The 24644-nt window shown below is 39.2% G+C and overlaps 1 protein-coding gene across 1 annotated transcript in view; it reads left to right on the top strand.

Moving 5' to 3' along the window:
* Positions 1–643: 643 nt before the first annotated feature.
* Positions 644–24644, top strand: part of CHL1 (cell adhesion molecule L1 like) — a 355943-nt gene continuing 331942 nt past the window's right edge. The window contains exon 1 of the mRNA XM_086366681.1: positions 644–1085. The gene's annotated coding sequence lies outside the window, so the exon portion shown is untranslated. The remainder of the gene's footprint in view (positions 1086–24644) is intronic.

The raw sequence follows: 24644 nt of genomic DNA, 5'->3' as shown, positions 1-24644 counted from the left end.
CAGTTCATGACAGAGAACATTTCTTCTCAAAACAACCTCTTTAGAACCAAGCCTTCCATGTCGTATTCCCGTCCTGGGTATTTGGTTGAACTTTGCTGTGTATTTGTGTGTGGGTGTGGGCATGAGTGTGTTGATCCTATAGTTTTATGTCTTAGCCCCATGGTTAACCTGTTTCACTGCTTATGGTAAGATGTGCGGAGGCTGTTCTGCTTTCAAAGTTTCCGTATCTTTCTCAAGCAGATTTTCCTCCTGTTCCTCTTCCCTGTTCGTTTCATCCAGAGAGCCTCAAGTTGGACACGCATTAAAATTAAGATTCAGAGAAGCAGCCGTTTCTACCACCTTTGTAAACACATGCTATTTCCATTTTCAACGGGAAACTCCGAGAGCACTTTCCACTGGACCATCCGGAAGGGGCCAGTCTGGCTTCTTCGGGCTCAGGTTTTACCAGTTGCTACCAATAAGAAATCATTTTGTGGTGTCTCCAGAATTGAAACCCTCTGCTACTTTGAATCCAGTTTTTAAATGTCCTTTTGCAAAGCCTGCCAAGAAGGAATTTGTGTTTAGAGAGCCAGGGTTTCATTTGCAATTGAAAGGGACAACCATATCTTTGTGGTTTTTAAAGGGATGGGAAAGAGCAAAAGGAAAGGGAAAGGAAAGGGCAAAAGCTGGAAAAGGAGGAAACTCACGGGAGAGTCCCCTTTAGCTTTGTGTAGATTTTATGGACATCAATATTTTTGGATTGTTATTGTCTCTTAAATACTCTGCTTAGTGCCTGTCATGGACTGCTTGGCTTCTGACTGTGGGTGGCTGGAAGTCAAAGTTATAAACCAGGTCACTTAAACCCAAGATTTAGCCAGTGGCTCTTTTACATTTGTAAGCAAGAATATCTCTAGCCTCCCCACAGAGCAAGTGCGAGGACTGACCTTTCATGGATCACAGGAAGGAAGTCCCGTTTCTCAAAAGAGAAGTCAGACTAGTTTTGACATAAAAAGACTTTGCCAACAGAGCTCTGGACAGAGACAGGAATACTCAACACCGGAGAAAGCAGAGTGCATGCCAATGATAGAAATACGAGGAACTTGAAGGTAGGAAAAGGGATATGGGGTGGGGGGAGGTACCTAAGAGGTGGGGAGAGGAATGTAAGAAGCTAGAGTAAGGAAATCAAATGGATCACACTTTATCAGGACAAATAACATGCTGTCTTTTTCCAAATGTGTAGCTGGGAAGGGTGTAACTTTTCCAACTTTCTAGGGTTTTATATTTTTAAGGCTTTAATCATCATAAAAGGACATGACAGGAAGGAGGAAAATAAGATATATACAGGAGGTACTCACAGGGAGGTACAGTTTTTGAAATTAATTTTTATTAAAATATAGTTACTTTACTATGTTTTGGAAGTTTCTGCCATACAGCAAAGTAACTCAGCTCTACATATACATATATTTCCTCTATTTTAAGTAATGTATGTTTGTCACTCAGCTGTGTCTGACTCTTTGTGACCCCATGGACTGTAGCCGGCAAGGTTCCTCTATCCATGGGATTCTCCAGGCAAGAATACTGGAGTGGGTTGCCATTTCTTCCTCCAGGGGATCTTCCCCACCCAGGGATCAAGCCCAGGTCTCCTGCATGGCAGGTGGATTCTTTACAGTCTGAGCCCCCTTTTGGTAATGAGAACCTATGTATAGGGCAGAGAACTCTACTCTGTGCTCTATAGTGACCTAAAAGGAGGCACTTTTTTGAAAAGCAGTTTATCACTAAAGGGAGAAGCAGGTACAGGTTTGGTCTGCCCCTAATTACCCTGTCCTTAAAACCAGGTTGAGGCTTCCTTGATAGCTCAGTTGGTAAAGAATCCGCCTGCAATGCAAGAGACCCCGGTTTGATTCCTGGGTCAGGAAGATCCACTGGAGAAAGGATAGGCTACTCACTTCATTCTGGCCTGGAGAATTCCATAGACTGTATAGTCCATGGGGTCGCAAAGAGTCAGACACGGCTGAGTGACTTGCACTTTCATTTTCACTTTCACTTTAGAACCTGGTTATTAAACAGGGTGGTTGTTCAGGTAATGTACATGTCATGTGAAGAGCGCTGAAGGAAGGAAGAGGGTGGAGACTTGAGGAGGGTGACTGCCGTTCATCAACTAGCTACAAGGCTTGGGCCCAGATCCTTCAACCTCTGGCCCTCAGGATCTTTGCCTACAGAGAAATGTGCTTTGGTGAAAAGAAAGCTTTGTGCTTCTTCCCAACTATAAGTCAGACCGGTTGGATTAATATTCTGACTCAACAGCTGTGTGATTGTGGGTGGATATTTCAGCTCTCTGAGCCAATTTTCTCATATTAGCAGGAAGATAATAAGACCTGCTTTACTGGAATGGGTGAAAGTGAAAAAGTGTTAGTCACTCAGTTGTGTCTGACTCTTTGGGATCCAGCCAGACTCCTCTGTTCATGGCATTTCCCAGGCAAGAATATTGGAATGGTTTGCCATTTCCTTCTCCAGGGTATCTTCCTGACCCAGGGATCGAACCCGGGTCTCCTGCATCACAGGCAGGTTCTTTACTATCTGAGCCACTAGGGAAACCTGGGTCTGATTAAGAAAGAAGCTATATAATGTCTGGTATGAGGTAGGTGCTAAGTAAGTGATAGCTGTTTTCTGTCCAATGAGGGGCCAAATGACTTTTGTTCTTTTTAGCCCCTAGAACTTTCTCGTTCCATGGATCATTGTTAATGATTTAAAATTTTTGAATATGGGCATATTCACTACAATGACATAGCACATATTTATTTCTTAATATCTTTACTAAGACTGTTTTTCTTTTTCTGCTTTCACCAATTTATTTCAAAAAGAAAGAAATGACAGAATCAGTAGGCCACATTAAAACAGTTCTCCACAAGAGAAATTGTTTCCATAATGGGGACTTTTCAGAATATTTTCACTGTGTGTTTGCACCTTTGCAAACGATCCAAGATAAAATGCCTTCTATCTCTCCTGGGATGTGATTTTACAATCCAATTATTTTACTGACAGGAAGCATCTTCTTCATTTCTAGCCAAAATTTACCTGAATTTCCACTTGTGCCATGCTAAATAATTCACTCTTCTCTTTGATCTGCTGGATATGCATATACCAAACCTGTTTTTCAAATTTTTCTCTTTCTCTTTCTCTTGGTTTCTGTGTATGTAATGAGATGAATGGCCTTTAATCAATAGCTTCCCTACCAAAAATACATATGTGCTTTTGCTTTCAGCATTCACTATGCTCCTTTGCTGCTGAGAATGCATGAGGTAAGTAGATGCAGCTAATACAGTTCTTATTAAACTGAAATCCTTGGATTTTAAGCTTTATGGGAACATGAAAAAAGCAAAGATATGAAGAAATAATTTAAAAGTAAAATGTTCACCCAGGTATTAGTAAAGCCACAGTACCTTGCATAGTCCTTGGTGGCTTAAGTGTCACCAGCATCACCTATTTCCACATTTATAAAAGATACTATAAGACTATGCAATATCTGGACAATATCCAGGTGCATTTCTGTAGTATATCAGAACATCTGTAGACTTAGCTGTACTTTTTGTAGAAAGGGATTCCTTTAAGAGATGATGTGGAAGGCACAGGGAAAAGACACAGAAACCCACAGAATGCCCTAGGTTCTATGCTAGAACCAGCATTAGGCTTAGAACAGGTGTGATTTCTCTTCATTCCCTGAAATAAGATATTTAGTTATGGCTTGGGAGAGGAGTGTGGACACAGGAAACCACAGTGTATATCTAGGGGAGGGGTGGTTGTTGTTCAGTTGCTGTTGTGCACAATTCTTTGTGACCCCATGGACTGCACCACACCAGACTGCCTTGTCCTTCACTATCTCCCAGAGTTGGCTAAAACTCATGTCCATTGAGTCGATGATGCCATCCAACCACATCATCCCCTGTCGCTCCCTTCTTCTTTTGCCCTCAACCTTTCCCAGCATGGGAGTCAGCTCTTTGCATCAGGTGTCCAAAGGATTGGAAATTCAGCTTCTGCATCAGTCTTTACAATGAATATTCAGGGTTGATTTCCTTTAGGATTGACTGGTTGGATCTCCTTGCTGTCCATGGGACTCTCAAGAGTCTAATCCAGTATCACAGTTTAAAAGCAGCAGCTCTTCAGTGCTCAGCCTTCCTTATGGTCCAGCTCTCACATCCATACATGACTACTGAAAAAACCATAGCTTTGACTATTTGGACTTTTGGTGGCAAAGTATCTCTCTGCTTTTTAATATGCTGTCTAGGTTTGTCATAGCTTTTCTTTCAAGGAGCAAACATCTTTTAATATCATGGCTGCAGTCACAGTCCACAGTAATTTTGGAGCCCAAGAAAATAAACTCTTGCACTGTTTCCACTGTTTCCCCATCTATTTGCCATGAAGTGATGGGACCAGATGCCATGATCTTAGTTGTTTGAATGTTGAGTTTTAAGCCAGCTTTTTCACTCTCCTCTTTCACTTTCATCAAGAGGGTCTTCACTTTCTGCCATTAGTGGGAGAGCTATGGGTGGGTTTGTTTTACTTTATTGGGGGGAAGGTTCTTTCTCTTCTAATGGAAAGATTAGGGATTATTTGCTGCTGCATCACCACTACCTTTTCCTATGTTCTGTGTGTGTGTATATATATACTGATTGATACTGGCCATTTTCTGTATGCTTTCTAAATTTAGTGAACCCATGGTTCTACATCATTATACATTGTTTACTGTTGAACTGTTAACTTTCACTGCACATGCTCAGCCAGTAAAACAGAAAGTACATCAAACCCTTGTTGTCTTTGTGAAAAGATCAGAAATTATTCTTGGCAATGAAAAACTAGATCTACGACTGTGTAACAACTCTACATATCTGAAATATTATATTGTGCTATTTTTGTCTGTTTCCCTGAAAGAGGGAAAGAAACATTTATTAAAGCAGTTAATATTGGCCAAAGCCTTCTGTTCAGTTCAGTTACTCAGTCATGTCCAACTGTGCAGCCCCATGGACTGCAGCACACCAGGCTTCTCTGTCCATTGCCAGCTCCTGGAGCTTACTCAAACTCATGTCCATCGACTTGATAATGTCATCCAACCATCTCATCCTCTTATGTTAAACCTGTTAAAAACAACATCGTGTATAATTCTTTCATTGACTCTTAGAATTAGTTATCAGACACTGTTTGTGGCCCACAAAATAGTTTTTCTTCCCTTTTTTATTCCTAACAAAATCCATGTGCTCAGCTAAAAGCACTTCCCAGATTCCTTTGTTTCTTCCAGCCAGGGTGGTAGAATTCTTACCAGTGAAAAACTATGACAAATCTGTTGGGCATGGGGGAATGTCAGCAAAAACTATTGCTTTCCTGTTACAAAGCCCACCCCTTACAGATCTCTTTATGTCAACTTTCTCTCCCCCAGGATATACTTGTCTAAATATTTCCTCTACATATAGTTAGAATCATATCAGCAGAGTCATAGTTTCTCTTTCAATCATCAAACATACTTTAGAAAACTCAAGAGGAGAACAGAAGTCTAATGAATTTATCCATATTTTTGCTGACCATGTTTTTTCTTCCTTCCTGGTGTTTTCTTCTTTAATTTTTCCCTTTCTTTTTAGAGACCCTTTAGCCATTCTTTTAGGGTGGGTCTGATGATGAAGATTTTCTTGGTTTCCCTTCATTTAAGTATGTATAGACTTCCCCTTCCTTTCTAAAGGGTATTTTCGCTGGTTAAAGAAATCTGGCTTGACATTTCTTTTCTTTAAGGACCAGAAAAATATTTTGTCATGTTGTCTGGCATACATAACCTCTGATAAGAAGTTGTCATTTCATTTGTTTTCTTCTGTAAGTGTGCCATTTCCCCCCAGCTGCATTCAAGAATTTTTCTCTTTGTCTTCAGTTTTCAGAAGTTTAAGTATATTATATCTTGTCATGGGTTGTTATTGGCTCATTTTGTTTAGCATCTGATTAGTTTTTTGAGTTTGCAGGATTATGTCACATGCCAGATTTGAAACATTTCAGCCATTATTTCTGTGGATGCTTTTTTTTTCAATTTTGCCTTCATTTTTATCTCTCTCTCTGGTACTTTGAAGAGGGGTTAAATCGAATAATGTTTAGTTATAGTCCAACAGGTCTATGAGGCTGTTCATTCCTGTTGTCTTTTTTCCCTGCTGTTCAAAATGGGTAATTTCTGTTTTTCCATCTTTCAGTTCACTAGTTCTATCCTCCATCTCCTCCTTTCTGGTTTCTTCAATTCTGAAATTTCAGTTGGGTACTTCTTTAACACTTTCACTCCTTTACTGAGGCTTTCTAATTTCAGTTTGTTTCATGCATGTTTACGATTGCTCACTAAAGCATTTTATCATGGCAGCTTAAAATAGTTGAGAAGTCTTAGCAGTTCATCTTGTATCCAGAACTGTTGGTTTTCTTTTCTTTGTCTTTTTTTGTAGAGTTTGAGATCCTCCTGGTTCTTAGCATGATAAGTACTTTTTTTTTTTTTTAATATAGAAACCTGCACATTTTAACAGTATAAGACAATGGATTTTATTTAAAGCTTCTGCTTTAACTGACTTGCACTGACATCCTCTGGCATGTCTGGGAAGAAGAGGATGTTGTTTCCTTACTGCTAATTACAAGTCCAAGCTCCCTACTCAGGTTCTGTTGTCATCAGAGGGGTAGATCTCGTTAATGCGGTTGGGGAGAAAGATCTGGTTTCCCATGTAGTCTCCACTGACATGTGGAGGCAGGAGCCCCATTATTTGCCTGTGGGATGACACTCCCAGCTCTGAAGTTTGCCTTCTTTGACACTGCCCAACAGGAAAGTTGTGGCTCCTCACCACAGCCTCATGAGGGTAAAAGCCTAGGCTCTTCTTCCCTTGGCTTTTGCTGTTATGCTTGAGGCCATAGTTCTCTTTGTGATGTTTGGCTGGTGTACAGAGGTGATTGTACAGTTTTTTGTTTTTGTTTTTGTTTTTTTCTATCTTGCTAAGCTTCTCCTGCCTCTAACTATAGCTAGCACAACTTAGCTTTGGTTGGGCCTTTTTATTTATTTTTTGGCCTACATTCATATTCATTCATTGGAATTCTCAGGTTGCCAGCTTCTTCAACTCCAGGTCTGAGGTATGCCCAAGAAACTCACTGCCATGAGGGTCTTTTTTGTTGTTGTTGTTATTGGACTCCTTGGGTCTTGAGGTTCCTAATCAATCTGCATTATTCTCTCCACCTTTCTTATGTTTGCTTTAGCTACATCGTCCATGGTTTTTAGTTATGCTTAGTGGGAGGTATATGGAAAAGTATTTATATTCCATATTCCTTGAAGCAGAAGTCATTCAGGAATATACATTTTTACTTAGTAATTTTTATAATTACTCCCAGGTGATTCTGAGTCAAAGATCTATGGGTTACCCTTTGAGAAACATTATCTACATAATGAATCTGAGACCCAGAGAGACTAAGTCAAAAAGTAGTTATCAAATACTCAGGTTGTACAGCACAAAGTTTAACCCATGTTAACTAGAACCCATGTCTCCTGGCTTCCCTTTCAATACCCTTTCCTCCTCGTGACACTAAAAAAAGCAGCTAAAAATATCAAAAGGAAATAATGTACCAATTTCACTGGTATTTATGAAGATCATACAGTTTGCCTAGAGATAATGCATAGACTTAAAAAAAGGTAGAGGCACAATCTTTCTAATACATTTGTTTCCCACAAGCTGCAATATAATTTCTACTGAGGAGGATTCCAGGCAATTGCTCCAAGATAGAGTATTGTCTGCACATGAAAGGATTGTTCTTGGAAATAAAAATCTACACAGTCTACTGAGGGTTCTGCGCACTGCCTGCGTAGTCTGACTCACACACAGTGAAGCTTTTCCAGTTATGTTCATACTCCTCTGGCAGTGGCCTCTATAATTGCCTAAGTTAGTTGGTAGACATGCAGGCAATGTTAATTCTCTGCAAATATAGTTATCCATAACTTGGTGTCAATTGCATCGTCCTCAATAGAGACAACTCTTCAGATGTCACTGGCATTTGGGGCAGGAGGGCTGTATTCAGTCATCTCTGGGGAGCTCGTGAAATCTGGAGAGACAGGAAATGGTGTGGGAGCGAAGGCAGCATACAAATGCGTCTAATGAAATGTGAGCATCCTTCAGTGGCTGCCTTTCATTTGACTGGCCCCATGCACAGGTTGTACCAGATGGCACTCTCATGGTTTCCATCAGTGTGGAAATGTGATGAAGAAGGGGAGGAGAAGAATAGATGGAAAAAAAATAAAATAAAACAATCTGCACAGCTGAAAATAATTACGATTATGTAACTAATGACCCAGGGAATTAGAGGAAGCCAAACTCATTGAAACTCAGGCCACATGCAGGCAGATGTCACAACTTAATGACAAAAGATGAATTGCTTTATATCCTGCATAGTAACACATGATGAGGGCTTTTGATTCTTCGTTCCAAATCCCTGTCTTAGAATATAGTCATAAGGAGAACCATATCCTGAGTATCTTTCCATTTTGAAGGGAAATTGAGCTAGCAGCAGTCCTGGATTATTAAAAATGTCAAGATAATTTCAGTAAATCTTAGATTGATATTCATTTTGACCTGTAGGAGTAGCAGGAAGCAATCTGAAGGATGTTGGAGATAGCCATTTTGCCACTGAAATATAGACTATGCATTCCTGGGAGAGTTGGGTTAAATCTTACACTTTTGTGGTCATTTAAAAGCATTTACTGAGATTCTGCCATGTATGTGGCCCTACTTAACAAGTATGTTGGAAAGATGAGAGACGCTACCCCTCCCCACCCTGGAGGATTTCACAGTGGTGTGCACTTTGTAAATATTGATTGGAGTGGATAACCAATTGCTATTCCTTAAACAGACTCTGTCAAGGTTGCTGAAATTCCCACTGTCTCCTATCAAAGCTCTGAAAGCTGACATTCAAATGCTGGTCGTTCAAGTATTCATTCTTGAATTCATTCACTCAGTCATTCAGCAAATCTCCACTGAATTTCTGTTATGTTCTAGGCACTGAGCTTGGCCCTAGGTTTAAACTGGTGAATATCATTTTTTAATATTAACGATATTAAATTATTATTGTGGACGATATTAAGTCAACATAATATTACATAAAAACATAATATATAAATATATTATGTCTTAAGCTATGCTTTGTTTAAAAAAATCAATGGTAAAGGTGGAGTCACAATCTCAATATTTAGAAATCAGTGGTGGAATTACTGTTACAAAGTTTTATGAGAAAGGGTTAGATGCATTAGTGTCTCATCTAATGTATCAGCCAGTTAGTGGGAAAAAATGTAAAGCAGATGCCATTAATATTTTGAATCTTATAAAAAATGTTTATGAAAAACACTTTAGGGGAGTGGATAGCTCACAGGTTTGGCAATGAAAGACCAAACATTTTAAATGCATATAATTGGTTGAAATCCAGCCAGAACTGGATAACAAATGCAACTCTTCCCCATCTGCTGGTTTATGCAAATGTGTTGGTGATCTCATTTAGTTTTCTAGGAGACAGGTGTCTCTATTGCTAAAGCAACCACTTGGTTGGCATCCAGCCCCAGTTTCAGGAAAAGTCTTAAATTTAGCTGTGGGGTAGAGCTCAGCTTACAGCATGATTCTAAGAATCCCTAGATACGAGAGAAAGGTCAGAGCTGAAAACCACTGGAAGTTGGTGTCCGGTCCATCAGAGTTTGGATCAGCCATGGCAGAGAAGACTCTAACTTGCTGCACATGCATTCTCTACCTGATTTCTTCAGAGCTGAAGATCTGCCAAGAAGATAGCTCTGAAAGAAGTTTTTGCTGGAGACTGTCCAACTCAGATACCAATACCGAGCCTGATTGGATAGGACCTTATTTCTCTCCAGAACTTTCTCCATATTCCAGATAACCAGAGAACACAAGTATTTTTAAAAACTGTTTTAGGGATAAAATAATCACAGATACAATATCACAGTTAAAGGACACCCAATTTTTTAGTGTTCATCTGTTATTGGTGAACAGGGAAGTGAAGAAGAGCACAGACTATGAAATTAAACTACTTCAGGTTCAGATCCTCTCATTGTCACTTAGCTGTGTAACTCTGGGAAAGTTACTTAACTTCTCTGGTCCTCATGCCACCCATCCAAAAAATGGAGATAATAGTATTACCAAGGCCATAGAATTGTTATGAGAATTGAATGCCTGCAATATATTTAGAACTGTGTCTGGCATATATTGAGTTTTTGTACAAGTTACCTCACATTACTGCTTTTTTAATTCAGTGAAAAACTGCTCTCATTATTTAATTCTAACATCAGTTCTTCGCCATTTTCATATTATGCACCGCCATTTTACAGTTGAGGATATTAAGCTTCAGAATGGCCAATGGCAGGGAAGAATTAAAGTGGCTTATTGAATCTGTCTAATGCCAAACCAAGATCTCTGTATTGCAATCAGTTACTTTAAATCACACAGCAAAGTAGGAGAGCAGACTGTTACCCAAGATTTCTGGTTCTCAGTTCAACATACCTGTCAGTAATTTCTAGTTCCTGGTTTTGTTAATGCAAAGGAAAAATATGTGCAAAAATAAAAAGTACTGATTTTTATGATCTCTACCAAAAATAACAAATTGAAGTCCAAGAAATTTTAATTTTTCTTAAAAAATTATTGATTGCTACATTTTTAAAATAACAAATTGAAGTACAAGAAATTTTAATTTTTCTTAAAAAATTATTGATTGCTACATTTTAGCAATTATTATGCTAAATTCTGGGGTCATAGTGATAAATAATACAGAGAAAATGATTATTGGAAATTTTCTAATAAATTCTAATTATTCAGATTATTTTTTTCTTTCACAAATTCCCTTCATAATTTTTTAAACCAAATTGCAAAACTGGTTCTGATTCTGTTGACTTTTATTTATAGACAAAAAATATATTTACTTACCCATAATATTTAATAGCAACTAGGATCTTAATTTTTAAAAAAATTATCATTCAAGGCCCTTGAAGGAAGCGATTGTTTTAATCATTATTCTACTGGACTTTGCTCACTAAGATCTCTGTGTGTTCTTGATCCTCTCCCAGATGAGTGAATAAACTAGTGACTGTAGGGTGACACTTCCATGACTTTACAAGCTTCCGAAAGGGGTAGACCATAATGAAGGCATGCATGAGAGGACTACGAACCAGGGAGGTGGCACACGTGGAAGTTCCCACATCATCATTCATACTAATCTGATTAACTCTCCCCGTCTCATTTCCAGAGTGCAGGGATCAGGAATTTTGGCAACCATCTGGGTAACAGAAGTCCCTCCCCAAGGATCTTGTAAATTTCTGCCCATATGTTCCCTGTAAAATTGCACTGCCTACGGCTTTCTTCCCATAGCTCATGTCTGCAAAGATGACCAACCAACCAGATCTTGTGACAGAGTCCATCAGCTTTTCAGGAATATGCCAAGGCAGTTATTTCTCACTTGGACTTAAAATGATTTTCATTGATAATATGAGCCCTGCGAATAATAACAAATATATTAAACATGAGGAGATATTGTCTGATACTAAGCTTGCAATGCACAGAGCCATTAAAAAAGCACTTTGTATCATAAGACACAACTTCCCAGGTAGTTCAGGGTAAAGAACCTGCCAGTCAATGCACAAGATGCAGATTTGATCCCTGGGTCAGGAAGATCTCCTAGAGGAGGAAATGGCCACCCACTCCAGTATACTTGCCTGGAAAATCTCATGGATAGAGGAGCCTGGCAGACTATAGTCCATGGGGTCGCAAAAGAGTCAGACATAACTTTAGTTCAGTAGCTCAGTCATGTCTGACTCTCTGCGACCCTGTGGACTGCAGCATGCTAGGCTTCCCTGTCTATCACCAACTCCTGGACCCTACTCAAACTCACGTCCATTGCCATTGGTGATGCCCCATCTCATCCTCTGTCATCCCCTTCTCCTCCTGCTGTCAATCTTTCCCAGTATCAGGGTCTTTTCAAATGAGTCAGTTCTTCGCATCAGGTGGCCAAAGTATTGGAGGTTCAGCTTCAGCAACAGTCCTTCCAATGAATATTCAGGACTGATTTCCTTTAGGATTGATATAACTTAGTGACTAAACAACAACATCATAAGACACACCAGAAAATACTGCCCCCTTCTTTCTTGCAGTACAACACCTGGGAAGGAGGCTTTAGGAACACACAGTCTAATGTAATTCTCTCCAGGTGAGTATCTTTCAGGGAAAAAGAAAGATACAACATTGACTTATCTGGATTACCTTACATTTGTCATTTTTAACGACTTCAAACTAAGGCTTGATTCATAGAATTATGATTATTAAAATGTTAGTCGTCCTAGGCAGGACTTTCTCATATCTGATTTCTCTAAGTCCTAAGACAGCCCTTGGTGAGAATGTCTTAAACTTGTGAGCAGTTTTCATCAGCTGAATAAAAAATGCAAGTTTCCCTATTTTGAAAACTCAAAGGAGCATGTGCTTAGAGATTCTGTATGTTTTCCTTTTCTCTAGTTTTCAGACTAGATAGAATATTTATCTCCCTGTGTTCATTAGAAAATATATATGGTGTTGCATCATGGGGGTAACCAATGAATATTTAGTTCGTTGTTGAAAGATATGGGCTTCTAAGAATGGGCTTCCCTCGTGGCTCAGGCAGTAAAGAATCTGCCTGCAATGCAGGAGACCCAGGTTCGATCCCTGGGTTGGGAAGATCCCCTGAAGAAGGGAATAGCTACCCACTCCAGTATTCTTGCTTGGTGAATTCCATGGACAGAGAATGCTGGCGGGCTACAGACCATAGGGTCACACAGAGTTGGACATGACTGAGCGACTAACACTTTCTCTCTAAGAATATTCCTATTCTTATAAAGGTTACCCTCACAGCCTTGCTGTTGAAAGCGAGAACCACACAAATATTGGGTGTAGAGCCATTACAGTCTGCTTCCTGCACTCCATCAGAAACCACATGTTACAGGGTGAGAATGGGCAAAACTTCACCTCACAACACTTTGAACTTTCAATGAAGAACATATTATGCAAACTGGATTGTGTCTGCTGCAGCTCAGCCTGGCCTAAAGTACCAACATTTATCTCGTGTTATATCTAAAATTACTTTGGGAAATGAATAGATATCAGATTGTTGATTTTCTCTTGGGGACTATTGGCAGATGACACCCTTATGGGGTGGGTGGTACATTCTCATGAGGAAATTGTTGATTCCACTGTCAATCATCCTATAGAGATGTGGGTCATGGAGAAGAGGAGAAATGCATTCAACTTTAGAATTACATGAATTATAATCATCTCTTCTTTGTGGGAATATGGGTTATTTTTGTATAGTCTCCAAAGCCCAGGGAAAACTGGAATGATTCCAGTCAGTTGTATGTGTAAACTGCCACTTGTCATGTAGACATGTTGAGATAAAATAAGAACGTGGCTGGATAAGGGATCCTGAGATTATATATGAGTCTGTGCATAGATTCCAGAGAAGGCAATGGCACCCCACTCCAGTACTCTTGCCTGGAAAATCCCATGGATGGAGGAGCCTGGTGGGCTGCAGTCCATGGAGTCATAAAGAGTTGGATACGACTGAGCGAATTCACTTTCACTTTTCCCTTTCATGCATTGGAGAAGGAAATGGCAACCCACTCCAGTGTTCTTTCCTGGAGAATCCCAGGGATGGGGGAGCCTGGTGGGCTGCCGTCTGTGGGGTCCCACAGAGTCGGACACGACTGAAGCGACTTAGCAGCAGCAGCAGTAGTGCATAGATTCTGTTAATCAAACTCCACCTGATTAATTTGCCAGATTTACCAGTGATCTACTTCTCATCTATAAAGCGTCGTAACTGATACCCATAGCTAGGGTGAGCAACCCAGGTGGTTTGCCTAAAAATGTCTCGGTTCCAGCACTGAAAGTCCCAAATCCCAGGAAACCATCAGTGTTGGGAAAACCTAGATAGTTGGTCACCTCACTGAATTTGGTAACACAGTGAGGTAACACCTCACTGACAGTAGCACACTGAATTTACCCAGGAAGAAACTCTGTAGTGACTCATGCCCTTTTCTTCCCACCAGCTGAACTGAGCTGAATGTTTACCAAGAATCTGTTATACCATTTGTTCCCAAACCTGTTTAATGACTTACTTGTTGTTATAATTATATGATTTAATTAAATATAATGTAAACAGAGAAAATATCCATGTGGAAATGCAGAGCGGTATCTCTATGGAAACTAATTTGACAGTGGAATGTATATTTGCTACAAATGTAACAAAACAGAATGTTAAAGAATGTTAAATCTAATGTAACAAAAGAGTTGTAAATGATTCATAAAATAATATATATCACAGACTTTTACATTCTCATTCCTCCTTATAGACATTGAAAATGGAAATTACAAACAACCCATTATTAGCGTCATTTATGTCAGAGAAATGAAACACGGATCAGATGATCCATGCATAAAGAAAAGACCTTGGTCTTCAAGAGATTCATGCTGCATTTTTTTGTGTTTCAAACTAAAAATGTGTAAGGCATGTATAATTAAATTTTGTATTCCATGATCTAACAAATTTCTTCCATTAGCTGATTAGTCTAATAAGTTCTTTAAAAAAAGTTTTTTTTAATTGCATTTGTAATTATTCCCTATATTTTTGTGCTCTGCTTTTCTTTTATGGTGTCCAAACTTTCAGTAAGATCCTATGGACATATTACTCTCCATCAATCGCTGTATGTTTGGATTTTTAAAAATATGTATTTATTTTGAACTTTGGCTGCATCAGGTCTTAGTTGTGGCATGCGGGGTGTTTGTTGTGGCAGGAGGGCTCATTGGTTGCAGGGCTCCAGGTTGCAATGTGTTGGCTTAGGTACCCTTGGTCATTTGAGATGTTGGTTCCCTGATCAAGGATCGAACCCAAATCCCCTGCATTGGGAGGTGGATTCTTAACCACTGGACCACCAGGGAAGTCCCCATCAATCACTGTATGTTGATGCTTAGCATCCTATACAGGGAAAAACAAAGAGTGTGAATATAGGTTGTAAGCTCTGTCTGCCAAGGACCAGATCTATTTTATTTGCTGTTTCCTGGTAACTTGCATGCTTCCAGTCAAAAACTAAGAGATCCTTATGTGAAGAATGCTTGATAAATAGGCAGTGAATGAATGAATGAACATCTCTCAAGAACCCTATAGTCAACCTTGAAGTTTTAAATGCTAATTATTAAATATTTAAATGCTAATTATTAATTATTAAATATTTAAATAAATATATACTATTTAATGATTCTATTTTTTTCCCTTAGAAAAATAATAGGCAGATCAGGGAACTTTTATAAGCATTGGAAAGATTACAAAGATGAATAAGATACACAAAGTACAAATATGAGAATATTTGAAATTTAATGATGAATTCAGCATTGGTATAGACCAATCAGAACAGAGGACTGGAAAATCAGATAGGATATCATATTATGCAGTGCTGGGTGCATGCAGACTGAATAACTGAACTTAAGTTGAGGGAGGAAAGTAATCAGTGCTCACTTGGCCTTAGCATTTAGTCACTATAAGCTCAGGTCTTGGTGTCAAACAGACCTGCATTCAAGTCGGGACTCTGACAGTTACAGCTATTTGACCTTGAGTAAGTTTCTTAAACCCTCTCAGCTTCAGTTTTCATATCTTGAAAATGGAAATAATGATGCTTGATTGGTTACCCAGGATCAAATGCAGTAATATATTTGCAGATGTTACACTTATGCACAGTTTTTGATCCACAACAAGCACTTGGCATCTATAAGCTATATTTAAGGAAAATGGGCTGTAAAACTTAGAAAAAAGTTTCAGGAAGAGAGTAACATGGGAGCTTCCAAATTGATAAGCTTCCAAATTCCAAACTTCCAAATAAGTTTGGATATGCATAGAAAGGGTTGTAGGAAGGACAGAGGAAAGAAGAGAAAGAGTTTTCAGGCGTAAGAACAGTAGGAACTGTATACATACAGGAAATATTGGTGAGTGCACTATGAAGAACTAGAAGATTGGACATCAGAAGAAAAGAAAGTGGTTACTTCATATGGAAAACAAGGGAATTGCTTTAGAAGTTCTGACAAAAAAAAAAACATTTATTGTAGCATGAAACATTTAGCCATTCTAGGGTAGAGGGTAGACACCTAAATTAAAGAGAAAGAGATCAGATATCAGGCATTCTGTCTCTCACAAAAGTAGGAGCCCATTGAAAATTGCTCGTGCAATCATGGGGTAACTGAGAAGAGGAAAGAGAGAGGAAAAAGGGTAAGCATGGAAGCTATCCACTCTCTACATCTTTCCACTTGCAGAAGCACTAGAGCACTGTCTGTAAAAACCTCCATTGCTGCTGCTGCTAAGGTGCTTCAGTCGTGTCCGACTCTGTGCGACCCCATAGACGGCAGCCCACCAGGCTCCACTGTCCCTGGGATTCTCCAGGCAAGAGCACTGGAGTGGGTTGCCATTACCTCCACCAATGCATGAGGGAAAAGTGAAAGTGAAGTCGCTCACTTGTGTCTGACTCTTCGCAATCCCATGGACCACAGCCTACCAGGCTCCTCCATCCATGGGATTTTCCAGGCAAGAGTACTGGAGTAGGGTGCCACTGCCGTCTCTAAAAACCTCCATTAGGACATTGGATAGACAATTTCCTCATCTCTTGATTCTGGTGTAGAGTTTACAGTACTTAAGTTATTTGATTCAAAATAGTCTTGTGTGCTATGCTTTCAACCACCTCATTCATTTTTATTTTCTGGTCATAAACTTTCTGTTATTTCTGCAAATTTTGTATCTGGTTAGTCTCTAGGAGTTCTTCCCTTTTTACCTTGTTTTCACAAGAACTGGTTCTTGTCTCAGTGTTTGCCCACTCTCTCTCTTCAGCTGGAATCTTATTCCTCTGCCAAAAAGATCTTTTCCACCCATGCTAACCTACGTATTTTTCATTCTCTCGTTTCCTATGGATGCTATCAAACATGTTTCTTCTTGACTTTTATTTACAGATAATTCTTAGATTTTGAGTAAGTAAATATGTTATGTATCTTTCTATTCCATTAAATCATAATCTTAGCCCCCACAGTATTTATTCAACAAGTATAAACTGAGCACATACTATGTACGAGAGACTACTCGAGGAGTATGGTTATAGCAATAAACTCAACAGGCATACTCTCTACTCTCATAGACCTGAAATGTAACAAGACAAGAGAAATGAGAAATAACTAAGTTAGACATTTTCTGAAAATGATAAATCCTTAAGGAAACCAACCAGGGAATGTTCATGCAAGGGACTGTGAGGTTAAATAAAGCAGGGCATTTAAAATAGAGGATTCAAGAAAATCTTTTTGTTGAGACTATGCTTGTAATGAGACCTGAGTGATGAGAAGCAGACCATGCAGGGCCCCAGGAGCACATTATTTTGGGCAGAGGGTACAAAAGCAAAGTCCCTGAGGCAAGGCCAGGTTGACCTGTTTGAGGGAAAGTAAGGTAGATAGGGCTGGATCCCAGTAAGCAAGCAGGCAGTGATGCACAGGCAGAAAGGAGCTGGACCATGTAGGTCCAGATGATGTGGTCAGAGTTTGGCTTTTACTCTGAGTGAAATGGCAAGACAGGGCGGGCTTTTAAACAGAAGATACCATAATCGGACTTGAGTTTTAAAGATTCCATTAGCTATTAGATACTAATGATTTGGAGCAGGGTCAAAAAGTAAATGTTTTAAGTTACTATTCCTGAAGGCCAGGTGAGACATGATGAGATCTTGTGCTAGGACTGCAACAGTGAAGTTAGAAGCAGCAACTGGCTTAGGGAGACATGTTGAAGGCGAGCCATGTAAGGATTTAAGAAGAGACATTAAGGATAAATCCTCATGTTTTGTCTGAAGCATTTTAGTGAATGGTAGTGCCATTACTCAAAAGCTAATTTTTTTTTAATGTATTGATTAGTTCTCATTAGAAAAAAAAGGTTTTTCTCAATGAAACTAATGGTGACTCTGTTTAAAGGGAATGTAACTCTACAAGATATGCCAATGGCTATCAAATAGCTCCCTAACTGATTTTTTTATTATTCCCAATAATATATATCAGACTTCTCTGGTGGTTTAGATGGTAAAGAATCCACCTGCAGTGTGGGAGAACTGAGTTCAATCCCTGGATTGGGAAGATGCCCTGGAGAAGGGCATGGCAATCGACTCCAGTATTCTTGCCTGGAGAATCCCATGGACAGTGGAACCCGGTACAGTCCACGATGACACACAGAGTCAGACACAACTGCGCAACTAAGCACAACACAGCATAGCATAGCATATATCAGCAGTTGGCATACTTCTGCAAAGGACCAGATGCTAAGTATTTTCATCCTCGTGGGCCACAGTTCTCCAACCAGAGGCAATTTGTAAGTGAATAATTATGGCTCTGTTCAAATCAAGTTTTATTTACCAAAAAATAAGCATGAGCTATAATTGGCCAGCTTATGATAGCCATGATTATAAAATTACTTCCTGGCAAATCTCATAGATATTCTTAATTCATACAACTCCTCAAAAATGTGTTTTACTTAGGAAAGGAGTCTTTACAAGATAATGCAAAACCAGACTTATGACCTTTTTTGTTGTTTTTAGAGTCATTTTATTTTCCTCATTAAGAATTCCAGTAAGCATCTGACTGTGTTCAAACTACTTATCTCCAAACGTGCAAGGTATAGAATTTGGAACTCTGATATGAGCCCTTTGATTAAAAGATCTTTCTGTTTTCAAACCTCACTAGAAAATGGAGGTTAAAAGGCCTTTTAAAATTGAGTGGCAGAAGTGGAATATTTATTGTTCTTTTAAATTCAGTTCAATTATTCCAAGTGGCATTTCATTCTCCTAATTTATTTTTTGAATCACCCATCTTTGAAAGGTGTCATCTGAATTTGACAATTACTTCCCCTTTGTGGGGGTCAAAGCTAGTTACTGTCTGTATCTCACAGAAAAATACAGCCCCTATGTACTAAAGGTTATTCATATTTACTCCAAATTGTGATGTATTGAAGTCACAGCTTTTATCTAGCCTTTGAGGTCCTGATAACAAAAAAGACAGGAAGATCAATAACCGCATGATGGGTAACTAATTGCTTTTGCTTCAACCTGCAACCTTCTATCCTGCTCAAAGCTCATTCCAAAGTCCATTTGACAGTCTCAGATATTGTTTTCAACCTTCGCTCTCAACAGTCTGGATTCCATAATGAGTTTAAAAAAAAATGTTAAAGCATTTTCTAATGACAATGCTTTACACATACATAGTCCTCAACACCACCCATGTAGGAAATTTATTAGAGGTCATTACTCAGATGACTACTGAGTAAAGGAAATTCTCTTTGCTAAAAGTGATGGTCTACTAGATGGGATTTAATTAATTTTCATTATGCTTGTAATGATTTCATTCATTATCACGAAGTCAATTTTCTCATTCAAAAAGCATTTATTAAGTGCTTATTTACTACCACTACTTTTAGCTAACACACTTTCATCAATGACCAGAGGCAACATTCTTGTCCAGGGCTTTACAAAATGAAAATATTGAGTCTTTGCATAAGGTAAGTTACCCAATTGTGTACATTAAGACACAAAAATGTCTGTAGCTTCTATGGGAGTTTTTACAGGTAAAGGATTCTGGAATCTCTACTTGCCAGTGTTGTAACCACAGGCAAGTTCATTAGTCTCTTCGTGCTTCAGTTTTCCCACCTACAAATTAGGAATAATAAACCTACCTACATCAATGCATTATTAAAAAGGAAAGATTAAGTTAATACTGTAAAGCACTGGAGCGTGTTAAAGATTTTTAACTAATAAGATAAAATAACTTGTCTTAAGTAATAAAACTAGCCATGGCAAGGCCCTTCTGTACAAGATGCTCTGAAAAGTATAGAAAGGAGTAAACAAACTGGGAGATCTGGCATTCATATATCCTGGTAAACAAGAGCATCATGGTCCTCAGTCTGGTTTTTCCTTTAAGCTTCATAATTTTAATATTACTGAGTGGGAAATAAATCTCCACCCATGAAAAGCGAGAGAGAAAATCTGCCTTTGCTCATTAGTTTCTCTCTACAGGTGGGCAACAACTCATCTTTGAGCTAAGAGGCTGAAAATTAAGCAGAATATATGAGTTCATTCTTGTTGATGGTGTTCTCAGTGTTGGCATTGCATTACAATGGCTTTCACGCCCTCCTCTTGAGAATTTGCTGGTGGAAGCAATTGTACAGGGAGGTTTTTCCAGTAAATCAAATATATGCAACTTCCCCAGTGAAGCAGTGCTTACATTTTTGTTATTACCTTTTAAAATAATGATACTTTGTTACCAAACTTTGAGCAATATAGTTATACATAACTAAGATTTTGAAGGTCATTTTTTATTCCTGTGGTTGTTCTTATAGTTCTTCATGTCCGACCTCCTCAAATGTGATATTTCTTTTGCATTTTGATGAGTGATTAATCTTAAAGATGACTGAGATAATTTTTGCATGACCATATGCTCATTCTTTTCCACTCATCTTGCCCAGTGGCTGCCCTCAATTTAGATTAGAGATAACTTTTCTTTCTTTTTCTTCTTAAGTAGCAGTGCTTTAATATTTCATCCTTAATTTAAACCCTTGATTTAAACCCTACTTACAAGTGTGAGCCCAAAGTTCTTTCTTAGCTAGATGAGAAATATTAAAAGGAAATAAAAGAAAAAAATGGCAAAATATTCAGCTCTCTTTCCTTCCTCTTCCTCTTATATTGGATGGTAATATTGCTAAGAGAGATCCTGACCAATCTGAGAGAAAAGAAGTATGATTTTGCATCTCTATTAAGAATGAGCTTCTTTGGTTGATTAGCCTTCTATGCCTAGGCTCGATGTTGTGTCACTTGAGAATGTTTCTTGGCCACAGTACACATATATAATCCCATCCTGCTGTGTGGACAAACTGATGGGGATGGTATTGGGAATGGGGCCGAAGATATTCAATTAAGGCAGGAGACACTCTCAACATAGAATGAAATGGTTCTGTATTGAGAACTGAGTATTGGACATAGCCGTTGCCTTAGAATCATTTCCTCGGTGTTGCAAGTCCTTTAAAAGCTTTCTCGAATAAAGCCGATTTGCTTTCTTAGAGTCTTGTACTTTTAATGGGCTTCATGCTGTTACAAATACTCAGACAGGACTTCCCTTTCAATTCCCTGAAATGTTAGATTGAGACAATTAAATTCCCTTTGTGAGTCTTTTGGAAGTAATCTTGGACTAAGGCGGTGGGGAAATAATTGCTATAGATCAGTCTGTCTCTAAGTGTAGTCTCCTAACCAGAAGCATTAGCATTGCCTGCTAATTGTTAGAAATACAGATTTTGTAGCCTGACCCCAGCCCGACTGAATGTGAAGTGCTTGGAGGTGGCCCCCAGCAACCTGACGCTCTCAGGTTTAAGAACCTATGTCATAGAGAGGTGCTTAGCAAAGAAATGCATGCCTTTCTATCAAGTCTGCAAAAATGCTCTTACCTATTGTTCTGATATTGGACTCTTTCAGCATCCAGGGTGAATAATTATTTCAATAAGTACTAATCTAACCAAGCCAATTGTCTTCTTCTTAGCATAAAACCTTCCTGGCACTGTCATACACTATATTCTGATGTGATATGGTCACTTGCTACCTGCCCACTAAATTATACCAGTGATTGTCTTCTCATTTTGATCAAAACATAACTCCTATTCTACATGTCCTATAACATTTAGAAAAACTCTCAATGTTTCTTTTGTGTTGTTGAAAGTGTGGTTTCTCCCATGTATAGAGAACTGTATGAATTGTGGGTATATTCAGTCAAGAAACATGTGTTCATCTTATGTGTTGAAGTCGAGTAATTAGGCTTTATTTAATTACATCTCTGTTCTATAGGTCAATTGCATTATGTTCTCTGGGCTTAGTTTCATTATCTTTAAGATGAGGATGATAATCTTTGTAGTTAACCATTTGCATAACACTTATTATATGCCAGATATAAGTTTTGAACTCTTTATATGAATTCATCTTATAATGATGAAGTGGTAAGTAATTCTTACCGCTGCCCTAAAAAGCAGAGAAGGCAATGGCAACCCCCTCCAGTACTCTTGCCTGGAAAATCCCATGGATGGAGGAGCCTGGTAGGCTGCGGTCCATGGGGTCGCTAGGAGTCGGACACGACTGAGCGACTTCACTTTCACTTTTCACTTTCGTGCATTGGAGAAGGAAATGGCAACCCACTCCAGTGTTCTTGCCTGGAGAATCCCAGGGACGGGGGAGCCTGGTGGGCTGCCATCTATGGGGTCGCACAGAGTTGGACACGACTGAAGCGACTTAGCAGCAGCAGCCCTAAAAAGTAGGAATCATTTTAATCCCCATTTTTTGGATGAGGAAACTGAATCAGAGAAAAAATAACTTTATCAAGGTCCTAGAGCTAGTATATAATGAAGCTGAGAACCCAGGAAACCTGAAGTCAATACCAGGTACTGTACATCATGCCTATTGCTTTATAATCTGATGTTGTACAGTTATCTGAATATCAGATGAGGTAATACATGTGATTAGCTCAGGACCTGAAATTAATACTTTTAACATAGGGTAGCTATTTTAAACTATTTCAAAAAACATGGTCCTGTGGAAGGAGAAAGACCTGGGCACAAATAAAACCAATAAAATGTTATGAGTGTGTATTAGTCTATTATTGCTGATGTAACAAATTACCATACACTTCAGTTCAGTTCAGTCGCTCAGTCGTGTCTGACTCTTTGTGACCCCATGAATCACAGCACGCCAGGCCTCCCTGTCTATCACCAACTCCCGGAGTTCACTCAGACTCATGTCCATTGAGTCAGTGATGCCATCCAGCCATCTCATCCTCTGGCATCCCCTTCTCCTCCTGCCCCCAATCCCTCCCAGCATCAGAGTCTTTTCCAATGAATCAACTCTTCGCATGAGGTGGCCAAAGTACTGGAGTTTCAGCTTTAGCCTCAGTCCTTGCAAAGTAATCCCAGGATTGATCTCCTTTAGAATGGACTGGTTGGATCTCCTTGCAGTCCAAGGGACTCTCAAGAGTCTTCTCCAACACCACAGTTCAAAAGCATCAATTTTTCAGCACTCAGCTTTCTTCACCGTCCAACTCTCACATCCATACATGACCACAGGAAAAACCATAGCCTTGACTAGACAAACCTTTGTTGGCAAAGTAATGTCTCTGCTTTTCAATATGCTATCTAGGTTGGTCATAACTTTCCTTCCAAGGAGTAAGCGTCTTTTAATTTCATGGCTGCAGTCACCATCTGCAGTGATTTTGGAGCCCAGAAAAATAAAGTCTGACACTGTTTCCACTGTTTCCCCATCTATTTCCCATGAAGTGATGGAACCAGATGCCATGATGTTCATTTTCTGAATGTTGAGCTTTAAGCCAACTTTTTCACTCTCCACTTTCACTTTCATCAAGAGGCTTTTGAGTTCCTCTTCACTTTCTGCCATAAGGGTGGTGTCATCTGCATATCTGAGGTTATTGATATTTCTCCCAGCAATCTTGATTCCAGCTTGTGCTACTTCCAGCCCAGCATTTCTCATGATGTACTCTGCATAGAAGTTAAATAAGCAGGGTGACAATATACAGCCTTGACATACTCCTTTTCCTATCTGGAACCAGTCTGTTGTTCCATGTCCAGTTCTAACTGTTGCTTCCTGACCTGCATACAGATTTCTCAAGAGGCAGGTCAGGTAAAAAACACAATTACCATTGTGGAGGTCAGAAGTCTGAAATGGATCTCAGTGGGTTAAAGTCATGTTTTTAATAGGGTTGCATTCTTTCTGGAAACTCTAGGGAATAATCTATTTTCTTCTCTTTTCCAATATCCAGATGCTACCTACATTCCTCGTCTTCAGACCCTCCCATCTTCAAAGACAGCAATGACATCGTTGCATCCTCTGCTTCCATCATCACACCTTTTCTGACTGACACTCCTGCCTCCTCCTTCTTCCATTTTTAAGGATCCTAGAGATTACATGGAATAGTCCAGGATAGTTTCACCATCTCAAGATATGTGACTTAATCTCATTGACAAAGATCCTTTTACCACATAAAGTAGCACATTCACAGTTTCCAGGAATTAGGATGTGAATGTCTTCCATAGTGATGAGGGCACTTTGTTCTGCCCATCACAATGCATTTTATTATTTATGTATTCATTTGGCTGCATCAGGTCTTAGTTTCGGCACACGGGCATCTTTGTCGCGTCACGTGGGATCTTTCTTTCAGCTCACACACTCTCTAGTTGTGGTGCTCAGGCTCAGTAGTTGTGGCACACGAGCTTAATTGCTTTGTATCATGTGAGACCTCAGTTCCCCGATCAGGTATCGAACCCCTGTCTGCATTGCAGGGTAGATTCTTAGTCACTGGGCCACCAGCAAGTCCTCCACAATGCATTTTAGAGACCTGTGTTCACATACACAAAGGACACGCATGCACACACATGTACATGTGTGTCCACAAAAATTACAAGGAGAGTGAAGAAAGCCAGGAACATGTTTTGAAGAAGCGATACATGAACATAATTTTTGTTTATCATTTTTTCATTAGTGAAGCAAAAATGGAGGAAAGATATTTCCCAGA

Source organism: Bos grunniens, chromosome 22, assembly GCF_055505025.1.
Source record: "Bos grunniens cultivar Pamir isolate PY7600 chromosome 22, Bosgru_T2T1.0, whole genome shotgun sequence".
NCBI classification, from domain to species: Eukaryota; Metazoa; Chordata; class Mammalia; order Artiodactyla; family Bovidae; genus Bos; species Bos grunniens.
Note: the sequence above shows the minus strand (reverse complement) of the source record. Positions and strands in the feature narration are given on the sequence as shown.